This window comes from Mobula birostris, chromosome 19, assembly GCF_030028105.1.
Source record: "Mobula birostris isolate sMobBir1 chromosome 19, sMobBir1.hap1, whole genome shotgun sequence".
NCBI classification, from domain to species: Eukaryota; Metazoa; Chordata; class Chondrichthyes; order Myliobatiformes; family Myliobatidae; genus Mobula; species Mobula birostris.
Genome location: NC_092388.1, coordinates 68,997,148 through 69,012,092, shown reverse-complemented (window position 1 = coordinate 69,012,092; position 14,945 = coordinate 68,997,148). Strand labels below are relative to the sequence as shown.

General features: G+C 48.3%; 1 protein-coding gene across 1 annotated transcript in view; it reads left to right on the top strand.

The window, feature by feature from the left end:
- trak1a (trafficking protein, kinesin binding 1a) overlaps window positions 1–14,945 on the top strand; it is a 261,339-nt gene that overhangs the window by 77,169 nt on the left and 169,225 nt on the right. Inside the window, exon 2 of the mRNA XM_072283783.1 lies at window positions 14,496–14,794. The gene's annotated coding sequence lies outside the window, so the exon portion shown is untranslated. The remainder of the gene's footprint in view (window positions 1–14,495; window positions 14,795–14,945) is intronic.

The following is a 14,945-nucleotide window of genomic DNA, read 5'->3' as shown; positions in this document are numbered from 1 at the left end:
CTGGGGTGGGAGTACAAGCTGCAGGTGATAGTAACTGTTCATGGTGATACACAAGTTGTAAAGGTCCAAGAGTAGAAGAAATGCTAAATAATACACTGATGTTTGTGTGGGGAGAGGAATCGTTATCTTGTTTCCTTCAACAGTGGAGAATAAGAAGGCAAGAATATTCAGGATGAATCGAATAAATTAGTTGAGCGTGATTATGCAACAGTGGTTGACTTTGCTGCCCGCCTTCCTGCCCTGTGTAATGTTGGAGGTACAGGGTGTGGAGCAGTGAGATCATCTGGAATACTTGGTGGTTGTTCATGATCTGCTGGGAAGTCCCAAATGGACGTATTGACTAAGTTGTTAATCCTTCCAGCCAATTAACCTAAGAGATGTGGGGTCTGCTTGGGCACAGTAGCCTCCCAGAGATGATAATCTGATGATCAAAAGTCTGATTTAATGTTAAATAAAAGCAGACAATTCTGGATACAGCAGGTCAGTTATGCCTGTGGAAAGAGAAACTGAGTTAATGTTTCAGTTTGAATTGAGAAGGCAACAAGGGATACTGTGGGGAGGTTCTTGTGGAATGTCTTGGAAACTGGGGTGACCATGGGGATGAGCTGTAAACAAGATTATCTGGTCAATGAGTGAATGTGGTCAGTTAGTGGGTGAGAATATGGACTAATGTGAGACATCAAACCATCTTTGGATTAACTCAGCTTCAAGCAGCATTTATAGGAGGTAAAGGTTTTGATCCAAAATGTCAAAACTTCCTTTCCTCCTATGGATGCCACTCAGCCCAATGAAATCGTTGCTCCAGATTCATAAATCTACAGTCTCTTGGCCTGAAAAGAAAGTGGAATTTGTGAAATGCAGAGCAGGAAGACGTGCCAGGCAGATCAGACTGAACATGTCCTCCGCTCCCAAATAAAAGCAAGAAGTGAACAAGCTGAGCTAATGTCACAGATGGATGACTGATAGAGACAGAGAAATGAAGTTGTTCAAAGTCGTAGAATTCAGGAGTGAGTGCTGCAGGCCGCAACCTGTCCAGACAGGAGATGAGCTGGTGTTCTTCAAACTTGCATTGGACCTCACAGTAACAGTACAGCAGGGCACAATCTGATATGTCAGAGTAGAATGTGGAATTCAAGAATACAAATTAAACTAATTTTCTGTTTTAATGTTCTTAACTATTGGGGAAACCCTTTCCGAATAGTCCCATCTTTGAGGTCCACCTAAATGACACACAACATTTCATTTGATAGATAACATTCTAACAGTCCAGAACTCACTCAGTACTCAGATTTTTACACTCCCATCTGCGGCGTACAAGCCAAGTCTTCTCTGTTTCAGAATTCAGGTGTTTGGTTGGAAAAGTAGTGGTTTCTTAAATAACTAATACAGGGTGTTCTGTGAAATCTTTGCCAATATAACTTGGTTGACAAAATGCTTGAGGGATGTCAGGCTTCTTTCAGATATTCTTGCTATTCAGTGACAAAAGCCAGTTAATTCTGAAACAGAATGTGCCTTTTTGAAAATCTACTCAACTTGAAGCAGACCAACCTCACCCATCTGTGGGATTGTGACCTCTCATCAGGAAACTACACTCCCCACATGGTTCAGTATGTTCTTTTACTGGACCGGAAACTTCTTTCTGGCTCCATGTGATCTCAGCAGTAGATCTTTGCCCAGGATTTACTGCCATTCTGATGATCAACCTCAGTGGTTGTGAAAAGCCACACGAACCAGCTGCTCCAATTCTGAGACTGTGCTGTTTAAAGGGCTGGTGCTCCACGTGTATTTTGTGACCTCCTGTACAGGCCCTTGTCTTGTACTTGAACTATTACCTAGATGGTCATGGTTATTTTTGGTCTGTTCATCTCAGCACCATTCTGCTGTCAATCCCTGTCATATCTCCCTCTGTGTTGCCCACTGCTGCCTTGGGATGGTCTTCACTTGATTACATGTTCAGAAGGTCCCTGAGGCCCACGTCCATAGCTCCCTGAAAGGGGCTGCGGTAGTCGATAGGATGGTAAAGCCCTATGGTATGCTTGCCCTGATAGAGAACAAAGTGAAGTGCTGGAGGAGTTCACCAAGTTAGGCAGTATCTGTGGAGGGGAATAAACAGTTGGAAAATTCGAGCCAAGACCCTTTAGCAGGACTGGAAATGAAAGGGGAAGAAGCTAGACTTAGAAGGTGGGGAGAAGGGCAGGAGTACAAGCTGGCAGGTAGCAGTAATACACAAGTTGTAAAGATCCAAGGTTAGAAACAAAGCTAAATAATATATTCCAGTCAAGATGGTACCAACGTACAATGCTGCTTTGGTCGACATCTTCCGTATAACTCACAACAATGTCTTTTTTTTACTCTTTTTACATTTGTATTTCACCTTAATTGTATTTTTGGGACTGTTAGAACCTGTAGTTTACAGTTTGGAGATCGATTGAGTGATCCAGTGCTTTGCTGTTTCCAAGGAGATTCCAGGAAGCAAGTGGATACCCATACAACCTCGATGTGAAGAAACTTTAGGATGGGGCACTAACCAATGTTTGACTCTATTTAACTGGTTAAAGCATCCATTAATCACTGATTAAAGCATTGAGGCGAACGAGGAAGGCGAATGAAAGTTCAGTGCCGACTGCCTTCCTTTTGATTGCTCCGAGAGAAAGGAGTCTGGTCTTTTGCTGTGTGGCTCATTGTGGCCGGTGTGTAGGCCTCTCTGCCTCGTGCAGTGTCCCTCTCTTCTGATGAATGCTGGTGATATTCGAGAATGGTATTGTGGTTCTGTGCTTATGGATTGGACTATTGCGTTTATGGACTGTGGACTACTGGCTGTTATATTCTGTGTTTCTTATCGCCCATTTCTTTTCCGTTTTGTTCTGTGAGGGGAGGGGGTTTAGGGGTTGATGTTGTATTAGTTTTTTTTGCGTGGGGAAGGGTTGTTTTTTGGGGGGTGTCGATATTCCTGTTCTGTTTTGTGCTGGGGAGAGTTTTGTTGGGGGTTGATGATTGAGATACCATTCTTATTTGTGCGGGGAAGTGGGGGGATAGGTTTGATGTTTCTCTCTGAACAACTTTCATGCTTTTTCTTTTTTCATGGCTATCTAGAGAAGATGTATTTCAGAGTTGTATATAGATACATGCTTTGATAAATGAACCTTTGAAATAATACACTGATATTTGTGTGGGGAGAGGAGTCATCTTGTTTCCTTCAACAGTAGGGAATAAAAAGGCAAGAATATTCAGAATGAATCTGAATAAGTTAGTTGAGCATGATTATGCAACAGTGGTTGATATTGCTGTGTGCCTGCCTGCCCTGTGTAATGTTGAAGGTACAGGGTGTGGAGCAATGAGATCATTTGAATTATTTGGTGGTTGCTCATGATCTGCTGCAAGTACCAAATGGACGTATTATTTATTGAGGGGTTTAGGTAGGATGGTGTATGAAGATTGGAAATTAGCAACTGTTACATCTTTGTGGAATTAATAGTCTAGGGGTCAACCCTGTTACACAGACCACGTAGAGGAAGTTCAAGAAATAATCAAAGATGCAGGTATTGGTTACTTGGACAAGTGTACATTAATAGCAGAAAGCCAGTTTAAGGCAAATTTTGTTCAAATGCAACTTTTGAAATTGAAATATCTTTATTGCCATTGCATAGTACAATTCGTCATGCACCAATACAACGAAAATGAGTTTGCAACTCTCATACTCAATGCTATAAAACAACAAATAAAATAAATAAACAATAAATAAAATCAAGTAACCAGCAATGTCCAGCCGTACGAAAACGCAACTCAGGTGCATGACAGCCATAAAACCAGTATTAAAGTAGCAATATAACAATTTATAGATGATGCTTGATCGATTGGTTCAGAGCAATTATAGCTCTGGGGAAAAACTATTTTTCAGTCTGGAAGTGCGGGCATAGAAAATCTTATAACATCTGCCAGATGGAAGAAGTTCAAACAGATGATTGCATAGGTGTGTACTGTCCTTACAGATGCTTGTAGCTTTACTTACGCAGTGAGGGCTGTAGGTGTCCTCCAGGGCTGGGAGCTGTGTCCTGATGATCTTCTGTGCACCAGAGACGACCCGCTGAAGTGCTTTCCTGTCAGCTGCTGTACAACTGAGATACCACGCAGAGATGCAGTATGTTAAGATGCTCTCTATGGTGCAGTGGTAAAAGGGTCACCAGCATCTGTTCAGGTAGACCTTTGTGATGTAATGAGGCAAATAATGTTATTGTGGTGTATAGATTAATTGATGAAGTGCTCATATCCTCAAGGTAGCAGCATAGATTTTAAATTAGCTCAGTCACAGGTAGGCAAGAATGTGAGATGTGAACCAGGCCATTTTACTCTTTATATCAGCTCTGTCATGGTTGATCTTCCTCAATACCACTTTTTCCCAGTCATCTACATCTTTCAGTTCCCTGAGTCACTCTGACTGACTTAAATATACTCTTGAAATGTGTTAACACAGCCTTCAGAGAAAATAATGTCAAACATTCACCAGATTTTGGGCGAAGGAACTTCTTCCCATCTATCCCAAATTGCTGTTTCTAGACGCCCCAGCTGGGTGAAATATCAACTGCATATACATCCTATCAAGCTCTGTTTAAGAAAAATCTTTTCAATGAGATCTCCCCTCATTCATACAAAATGCTTAAGTCTGCTTTATTTCTTCCCTGGGTAATTGCAACATCTCAGGATCCAGTCTGTCGTTTGCCAATGGGGAGACCAGGCTTGTACTTCCCCGAGATTCTAAATGCTTGCGCTATGTTGTTTGAGAAGTGTTCTCTGAGGGCACTGGGGCTAATGACCTCTTGTAGTCTAGGGTAGCTGTACTGCCTTCCTGAGAGCAGGCTGGATCAATGAGTTTGGGTTTCTGCCGGGGGGCACACACTGCAACCTGATGACGCGTGCTAAGTTGTGCGTGTTGGAAAGATAGTCAGAGCACATAGAGTGAGCTGACACTTAGACTCATGCCAATCTTGTGATCTTCAGCAATGGAACAGTTACGCAGTGATGTTTAAATATAGGTTACAGATTTCACCCTTGTGCAATGTTATGTTTGAGTAGTTTAACAGGAAGATCTGAAACTTCCTGATTCAGATGCAGTACAGTTTTCCAAGTAAGATGAGATTCAACTTGTTCAGTTGAGGATTTTTGAGTCACTTCTACCCTCTTTGCACACCAACAAGGTGGCGGATCACAGAGCCAGAATGCAGTTTGGTATTTCTATCTCAAAGAACTGCCTTGTGGATCGTTGCCACACTTGGACGTGCCGTTAAAGTTCCAGTGTGTGACTTGCGTGGAAACATTCCATGGTATTACCATACATGGATCTGACACGGGCTCTTCGTGGAAGTGACAGATACATCAAATATCATCACATAAAGCCTACCATTAGTCACATTTGGCTAATGACCCTGCTGTAATTATATGTGTTTTGTTGTCTTGCTTGTGCATAATTACCACCTTGGATAACTGTGATTACTAGTAGCTCTTGCAGTTGAGGAGAAGTGAAACGGAAGCTTACACAGAAGAATTTTTACTTAACCTGTAGCGTTCTTGCCATGCTGGTGATGATGCACATGGATGATTGACTTTAATCTCAGTCTACCTAACACTTGTTGCTTCAGGTACATATTGAGAAACCTTGGGCAATAGTCTGAATTTAACAACATAATGGGCTGTTATTTCTACGGTAAGCAGTGACTTCTGATACTGTTTAAACACAAGTTGCCTCACTGGGGAAGTGTGTCAGACTTAAATTTGTTGTGAGCTAAAATATAAGAGCAGGAAGAGGCCATTGGGCCTTTCAAGACTACTTCAGCATTCAGTAAGATCTCAGCTAATTTTTTACACTCCAGTATAATGTTTCTGTACTAATCCCACAACTGTCGATTTCCTTCTGGAAGTAGATTTTTTGATACTGTCTTGGAGGTGCTCAGCCTCAGCACCTCCACAACACTCCTGGGCAGGGAATTCCAAAGATCTACTGCCTCTTGGTGCTAAAATTTCACCCCATTTGCCCTCAGTGACTGACCCCTTATTGTGAACCTGTGACTAGTGGTTCTGACCATGACAAAAGAGGGTCTTCCCTGTTGTCATGAAGAATATAATTATTAATTGGATGACCTTCTCTTCTTCTAAACTCCAGGGAGAATCGGTCCATTTGCTTATTCTCTTCTAAAATGACATCCCAGGAATCGGTTACTGCACGTCCTTCATCACAAGTACACCCCTCCTTTAGTGAGGAGGCCAGGTTGTACACAGCAGTCCCAGCAAAGCTCCACGTTACGGGAGCAAAATGTCTCAACAATTTTATCAGATGATTGAGACATTTTGCAGTAAGGTCTATTGTCTATTGGTTCCATGTATATTCATGCCACATTGTTAGGTACCTCCTGTACCTAATAAAGTGGCCACTGAGTGTATTCATGGCTTTCTGCTGCTACAGTCTACCCGTCCCTACTGTACGTTTTCTGTCTCTCAACAAATGACTATTATGTCCTATCCCAAGTGATTTAGCTTGCTAATATAACCATGAAATTCTTCTGAAAGCTCAAAATATTACATTCTTGTCTTTCTTGCTACATTCTAAAAATTATTTTTCATCACATTCCAATATGTGGGAACAGTTTTGGAGTTGATGGAGTTTTGGAACGTGATTGAAAGTTAAGCTGTGGATGTTGTCTATGTGGAGTTTAGTAAGAAGTTTGACAAGGCCCTTTATGGGAGGCTCATCCAGAAGATAATGATGTATGGGATTCATGGTGTGTTGGCTGTTCGGATTCAGAACTGGCTTGCCCATAGAGCACAGGGTTAGTGATCACTGGGACTTACTGTGGCTGGAGGTCAATGAAAGGTAGTGTTCCACAGGCATCGTACTGGGACCTCTGGTATGGGCAGAGATCTGGCAGATAGAGTTTAATCTGCCAAATATGAGTTGTTGCACTTTGAGAGATCAAATGATAAGAGACAGTACACTGTTACTAGCAAGACCCTGTGCAGAGTGAACATGGGGTTCAAGTCAATAGTTCCCTGAAGATGGCTACCTTAATTATGTTATAAAGAAGGTGTATGGCATACTTTCTTCTATTCGTCGAGATTCTGAGTTCAAGAGTCAGGAAGTTATTTTGCTGCCTTATGGAAATCTGGTTGGATTGTACCTGGTGTACAAGTATTGCATTGAGTTCTGTTTGCCATGAAGAAGGTGAAGGCTTTAGTGAGGGTGTGGAGTTTTACCAGGATGCTGCCTGGGTTAGAATGCACGTACTATAAGGAAAGGTTGAACAAACTTTGGTTGTTTCCTCTGGGCAATGAGAGGTACAGAGTAAACAGCCAGTTCCTTATTCCCACGGTTCAAAGTGTTTAAAGCCAGAGGGCACACATTTAACACAAAATACTCTGCAGATGCTGGGGTCAAAGCAACCCTCACAACACGCTGGAGGAACTCAGCAGGTCGGGCACCCTCCCCCCACCTTCTTTGTAGGGTCTCTGCCCCTTCCATCTACAGTCCTGACAGGGGTTCTGGCCCGAAACGTTGACTGATCGTTTCCACGGATGCTGCCCCACCTGCTGAGTTCCTCCAGCGTGTTGTGAGTAGGCACACATTTAAGGTGAGAGGGGTTAATTTCAAAGCAGCTGGGCAAGGCAGATTTTCTTTTGAAGAATGGTTGGCGTTTACAATGTGCCGCGAATACGATAGAGACATTCTCGAGCCTCCTGGATAGGCACAGGGATGTGCAGAGAATGGAGGGATAGGGACATTGTGGAATCACAAGAAAAACGTCCCAGACAATCATTTGCACTGCGCAACCCCTCGGCACAATAGGGATTAATTGAGTTAGGTGTTTATAAGGGCCTGCTCTTGTGCTCTGTTTTATGTTGTGGAAAAGAGCTGCCAGGTATCCCGAGGTCTTCGACAAATTTTAAGGGCAAGAGGTCAACAAAAGCCTAACCTTTCCATATTGGAGCAGAGTTTTGCAGTGTAATCAGTCTTTGGTCATTTAACTGACATATCTGTTAGTTAGGTCTTTAAGTTCAAGGTAAATGTATTGTCAGAGTACATGTGCCACCACATACGGCCCTGAGGTTCTTTTTCCTCTGGGCATACTCAACAAATCTACAGAATCGTAACGATAAGCAGGATCAATGAACAACAGGCTGTACAAATGCAAATATAAATAATTAACAATAGGTACAAGAGCATGAAATAGCAAGATAAAAGAGTCCTTAAAGTGAGATAATTTGCTGTGGAAACATCTCAGTAGATGAGTGTAGTTATCCTCTTTTGTTCAAGAGCCTGATCGTTGAGAGATAATAACTGTCCTTGAACATGGTTGTGTGAGTCCTGAGGTACTTGTACCTTCTGCTTGATGGCAGCAGCGAGAAAAGAGCATGGCCTGTGTGGTGAGGACTTTTGATGATGGATGCTAGTTGGGAGGGTTTTACTCGTGATGTACTGGGCTGAATCCACTACATTTTGTTGGATTTTCTGTTCAAAGGCATTGGTGTTCCCATACAAGGCCATAATGCAGCCAGTCAGCACACTTTCCACCACATCTGTAGAAGTTTGTCAAAACTTCTGATCTCATGCCGAATGTCCGCAGATTCCTAAAGAACTAGAGGCGCTGTCATGCCTTCTTTGCATTCACACTTGCATGATGGGTCCAGGACAGGTCCTCTGAGATAGTGAAACCCAGGAATTTAAAATTACTGACCCTCTCCACCTGTCATCTTTCCATGATTCATAGACCTCTCGTTTCTCTCCTGAAGTCTTCCTCATGTATACTGATTCATCACCGCCTTTGATTTGGCCCTCAACATGGGGTCATCAGCACACTTGAATGTGGTGCTGGAGCTGTGCTTAGCCACACAGTCATAGGTATATAGCGAGTAGAACAGACGGCCGAACATACAGTCCTGTGGTGTACTTGTGCTGATGAAGATTGTGGAGGAGATGGTTTTGCCGAACTGACTGGGGACTACAAATGAGGAAATCCAGGATCCAATTTATCATGGGATAGATCAGGTCTTTATCATGAGAGGGAAGCTCCAGAGCATGATGATGTGTCTGGGAATGAGGGTCTGGAGAGTGATGGGTGAGTCTGGGAGTGAGGGTCTGGAGAGTGATGGTGTGTCTGGGAGTGAGGGTCTGGAGAGTGATGGTGTGTCTGAGAAGTGAGGGTCTGGAGAGTGATGGTGAGTCTGGAGAGTGATGGGTGAGTCTGGGAGTGAGGGTCTGGAGAGTGATGGGTGAGTCTGGGAGTGAGGGTCTGGAGAGTGATGGTGTGTCTGGGAGTGAGGGTCTGGAGAGTGATGGTGTGTCTGGGAGTGAGGGTCTGGAGAGTGATGGGTGAGTCTGGGAGTGAGGGTCTGGAGAGTGATGGTGTGTCTGGGAGTGAGGGTCTGGAGAGTGATGGTGTGCCTGGGAGTGAGGGTCTGGAGAGCGATGGGTGAGTCTGGGAGTGAGGGTCTGGAGAGTGATGGGTGTCTCTGGGAGTGAGGGTCTGGAGAGTGATGGTGTGTCTGGGAGTGAGGGTCTGGAGAGTGATGGTGTGTCTGGGAGTGAGGGTCTGGAGAGTGGTGTGTCTGGGAATGAGGGTCTGGAGAGTGATGGGTGTGTCTGGGAGTGAGGGTCTTGAGAGAGATGGTGAGTCTGGGAGTGATGGTGTGTCTGGGAAGTGAGGGTCGGAAAGTGATGGGTGAGTCTGGGATTGAGGGTCTGGAGAGTGATGAGTGTGTCTGAGAAGTGAGGGTCTGGAGAGTGATGGTGGGTCTGGAAAGTGATGGTGAGTCTGGAGAGTGATGGGTGAGTCTGGGAGTGAGGGTCCGGAGAGTGATGGGTGTGTCTGGGAGTGAGGGTCTTGAGAGAGATGGTGAGTCTGGGAGTGATGGTGTGTCTGGGAAGTGAGGGTCGGAAAGTGATGGGTGAGTCTGGGATTGAGGGTCTTGAGAGTGATGGGTGTGTCTGAGAAGTGAGGGTCTGGAGAGTGATGGTGGGTCTGGAAAGTGATGGTGAGTCTGGAGAGTGATGGGTGAGTCTGGGAGTGAGGGTCTGGAGAGTGATGGGTGAGTCTGGCAGTGAGGGTCTGGAGCGTGATGGTGTGTCTGGGAGTGAGGGTCTGGAGAGTGATGGGTGAGTCTGAGAGTGGTGGGTCTGGGAGTGAGGGTCTGGAGAGTGATGGGTGAGTCTGAGAGTGGAGGGTCTGGAGAGTGATGGTGGGTCTGAGAGTGGTGGGTCTGGGAGTGAGGGTCTGGAGAGTGATGGTGGGTCTGGGAGTGAGGGTCTGGAGAGTGATGGGTGTGTCTGGGAGTGAGGGTCTTGAGAGAGATGGTGAGTCTGGGAGTGATGGTGTGTCTGGGAAGTGAGGATCTGGAAAGTGATGGGTGAGTCTGAGAAGTGAGGGTCTGGAGAGTGATGGATGAGTCTGGGAGTGAGGGTCTGGAGAGTGGTGGGTGAGTCTGGAGAGTGATGGGTGAGTCTGGAGAGTGATGGGTGAGTCTGGAGAGTGATGGGTGAGTCTGGGAGTGAGGGTCTGGAAAGTGGTGGGTCTGGGAGTGAGAGTCTGGAGAGTGATGGGTGAGTCTGGAGAGTGATGGTGTGTCGGAGTAAGGGTCTGGAGAGTGATGGGTCAGTCTGGGAGTGAGGGTCTGGAGAGTGGTGGGTCTGGGAGTGAGAGTCTAGAGAGTGATGGGTGAGTCTGAGAGTGGTGGGTCTGGGAGTGAGGGTCTGGAGAGTGATGGTGGGTCTGGGAGTGAGGGTCTGGAGAGTGATGGGTGTTTCTGGGAGTGAGGGTCTGGAGAGTGATGGGTGTGTCTGGGAGTGAGGGTCTGGAGAGTGATGGGTGAGTCTGGGAGTGAGGGTCTGGAGAGTGATGGTGTGTCTGAGAAGTGAGGGTCTGGAGAGTGATGGTGAGTCTGGAGAGTGATGGGTGTGTCTGGGAGTGAGGGTCTGGAGAGTGATGGGTGAGTCTGGGAGTGAGGGTCTGGAGAGTGATGGGTGAGTCTGGGAGTGAGGGTCTGGAGAGTGATGGTGTGTCTGGGAGTGAGGGTCTGGAGAGTGATGGTGTGCCTGGGAGTGAGGGTCTGGAGAGCGATGGGTGAGTCTGGGAGTGAGGGTCTGGAGAGTGATGGTGTGTCTGGGAGTGAGGGTCTGGAGAGTGATGGTGTGCCTGGGAGTGAGGGTCTGGAGAGCGATGGGTGAGTCTGGGAGTGAGGGTCTGGAGAGTGATGGTGTGTCTGGGAGTGAGGGTCTGGAGAGTGATGGTGTGTCTGGGAGTGAGGGTCTGGAGAGTGATGGTGTGTCTGGGAGTGAGGGTCTGGAGAGTGATGGTGTGCCTGGGAGTGAGGGTCTGGAGAGCGATGGGTGAGTCTGGGAGTGAGGGTCTGGAGAGTGATGGGTGTCTCTGGGAGTGAGGGTCTGGAGAGTGATGGTGTGTCTGGGAGTGAGGGTCTGGAGAGTGATGATGTGTCTGGGAATGAGGGTCTGGAGAGTGATGGGTGTGTCTGGGAGTGAGGGTCTTGAGAGAGATGGTGAGTCTGGGAGTGATGGTGTGTCTGGGAAGTGAGGGTTGGAAAGTGATGGGTGAGTCTGGGATTGAGGGTCTTGAGAGTGATGGGTGTGTCTGAGAAGTGAGGGTCTGGAGAGTGATGGTGGGTCTGGAAAGTGATGGTGAGTCTGGAGAGTGATGGGTGAGTCTGGGAGTGAGGGTCTGGAGAGTGATGGGTAAGTCTGGCAGTGAGGGTCTGGAGAGTAATGGTGAGTCTGGGAGTGAGCGTCTGGAGAGTGATGGGTGAGTCTGGGAGTGAGGGTCTGGAGAGTGATGGGTGAGTCTGGGAGTGAGGGTCTGGAGAGTGATGGGTGAGTCTGAGAGTGGTGGGTCTGGGAGTGAGGGTCTGGAGAGTGATGGTGGGTCTGAGAGTGGTGGGTCTGGGAGTGAGGGTCTGGAGAGTGATGGTGGGTCTGGGAGTGAGGGTCTGGAGAGTGATGGGTGTGTCTGGGAGTGAGGGTCTTGAGAGAGATGGTGAGTCTGGGAGTGATGGTGTGTCTGGGAAGTGAGGATCTGGAAAGTGATGGGTGAGTCTGAGAAGTGAGGGTCTGGAGAGTGATGGATGAGTCTGGGAGTGAGGGTCTGGAGAGTGATGGGTGAGTCTGGGAGTGAGGGTCTGGAGAGTGGTGGGTCTGGGAGTGAGAGTCTGGAGAGTGATGGGTGAGTCTGGAGAGTGATGGGTGAGTCTGGAGAGTGATGGGTGAGTCTGGGAGTGAGGGTCTGGAAAGTGGTGGGTCTGGGAGTGAGAGTCTGGAGAGTGATGGGTGAGTCTGGAGAGTGATGGGTCAGTCTGGGAGTGAGGGTCTGGAGAGTGGTGGGTCTGGGAGTGAGAGTCTAGAGAGTGATGGGTGAGTCTGAGAGTGGTGGGTCTGGGAGTGAGGGTCTGGAGAGTGATGGTGGGTCTGGGAGTGAGGGTCTGGAGAGTGATGGTGGGTCTGGAAAGTGATGGTGAGTCTGGAAAGTGATGGTGAGTCTGGAGAGTGATGGGTGAGTCTGGGAGTGAGCGTCTGGAGAGTGATGGTGTGTCTGGGAGTGAGAGTCTGGAGAGTGATGGGTGAGTCTGGGAGTGAGGGTCTGGAAAGTGGTGGGTCTGGGAGTGAGAGTCTGGAGAGTGATGGGTGAGTCTGGAGAGTGATGGGTGAGTCTGGGAGTGAGGGTCTGGAGAGTGGTGGGTCTGGGAGTGAGAGTCTGGAGAGTGATGGGTGAGTCTGGAGAGTGATGGGTGAGTCTGGAGAGTGATGGGTGAGTCTGGGAGTGAGGGTCTGGAAAGTGGTGGGTCTGGGAGTGAGAGTCTGGAGAGTGATGGGTGAGTCTGGAGAGTGATGGTGTGTCTGGGAGTAAGGGTCTGGAGAGTGATGGGTCAGTCTGGGAGTGAGGGTCTGGAGAGTGGTGGGTCTGGGAGTGAGAGTCTAGAGAGTGATGGGTGAGTCTGAGAGTGGTGGGTCTGGGAGTGAGGGTCTGGAGAGTGATGGTGGGTCTGGGAGTGAGGGTCTGGAGAGTGATGGTGGGTCTGGAAAGTGATGGTGAGTCTGGAAAGTGATGGTGAGTCTGGAGAGTGATGGGTGAGTCTGGGAGTGAGCGTCTGGAGAGTGATGGTGTGTCTGGGAGTGAGAGTCTGGAGAGTGATGGGTGACTCTGGGAGTGAGGGTCTGGAGAGTGATGGTGTGTCTGGGAGTGAGGGTCTGGTGAGTGATGGGTGGGTCTGGAGAGTGGTGGGTGAGTCTGGGAGTGAGGGTCTGGAGAGTGGTGGGTCTGGGAGTGAGAGTCTGGAGAGTGATGGGTGAGTCTGGAGAGTGATGGTGTGTCTGGGAGTGAGGGTCTGGAGAGTGATGGGTGAGTCTGGGAGTGAGGGTCTGGAGAGTGATGGGTGACTCTGGGAGTGAGGGTCTGGAGAGTGATGGTGTGTCTGGGAGTGAGGGTCTGGAGAGTGATGGTGGGTCTGGAAAGTGATGGTGAGTCTGGAAAGTGATGGTGAGTCTGGAGAGTGATGGGTGAGTCTGGGAGTGAGCGTCTGGAGAGTGATGGATGAGTCTGGGAGTGAGGGTCTGGAGAGTGATGGTGTGTCTGGGAGTGAGAGTCTGGAGAGTGATGGTGTGTCTGGGAGTGAGGGTCTGGAGAGTGATGGGTGTGTCTGGGAGTGAGGGTCTGGAGAGTGATGGGTGAGTCTGGGAGTGAGGGTCTGGAGAGTGGTGGGTCTGGGAGTGAGAGTCTGGAGAGTGATGGGTGAGTCTGGAGAGTGATGGTGTGTCTGGGAGTGAGGGTCTGGAGAGTGATGGGTGAGTCTGGGAGTGAGGGTCTGGAGAGTGATGGGTGACTCTGGGAGTGAGGGTCTGGAGAGTGATGGTGTGTCTGGGAGTGAGGGTCTGGTGAGTGATGGGTGGGTCTGGAGAGTGGTGGGTGAGTCTGGGAGTGAGGGTCTGGAGAGTGGTGGGTCTGGGAGTGAGAGTCTGGAGAGTGATGGGTGAGTCTGGAGAGTGATGGTGTGTCTGGGAGTGAGGGTCTGGAGAGTGATGGGTGAGTCTGGGAGTGAGGGTCTGGAGAGTGATGGGTGACTCTGGGAGTGAGGGTCTGGAGAGTGATGGTGTGTCTGGGAGTGAGGGTCTGGTGAGTGATGGGTGGGTCTGGAGAGTGGTGGGTCTGGGAGTGAGAGTCTGGAGAGTGATGGTGTGTCTGAGAAGTGAGGGTCTGGAGAGTGATGGTGAGTCTGGAGAGTGATGGGTGAGTCTGGGAGTGAGGGTCTGGAGAGTGATGGGTGAGTCTGGGAGTGAGGGTCTGGAGCGTGATGGTGTGTCTGGGAGTGAGGGTCTGGAGAGTGATGGTGTGTCTGGGAGTGAGGGTCTGGTGAGTGATGGTGGGCCTGGAAAGTGATATTGGGTCTGGAGAGTAATATTGGGTCTGGGAGTGAGGGTCTGGAGTGTGATGGTGTGTGCTTTATCATTTCAGGTGTGCCAAGGATACTGGAACTGGTGTGGTTCCCGAATTGATTTCCCCAGGGCCTGATCCAGGGTTCAGCAATCAGCCTGCCGATGGCCATCTATTGGACCCGGTGAAACTTGCCAAACTGGACACCGCAGCCCTCAGTGGAAACATCTCGGCTGACACCCTGTCTGCCCCGGAGCTGTCGGATTGCCCATTGCCCGCCTGTGACGCAGGCACCCATGAGGTGCTCTACGTGAGGGAGGCAGGAGAGCCGGAAGATGCTGCCTGCAGTGAGGAGCACAAGGATGCCTGCACCATTACTGGTATGTCACTGACATTTCGTGTCACAGTAATGCAAACTGTTGTGGTCTTTGTGCTCGTGACAGAGGACCGAACCACTTCTCGAGCTTTGCACTCACAATCGGAAGGTGACCACCCCTTCCTGTCGCGGAATAGCCAAGAGAGTAAACAGAC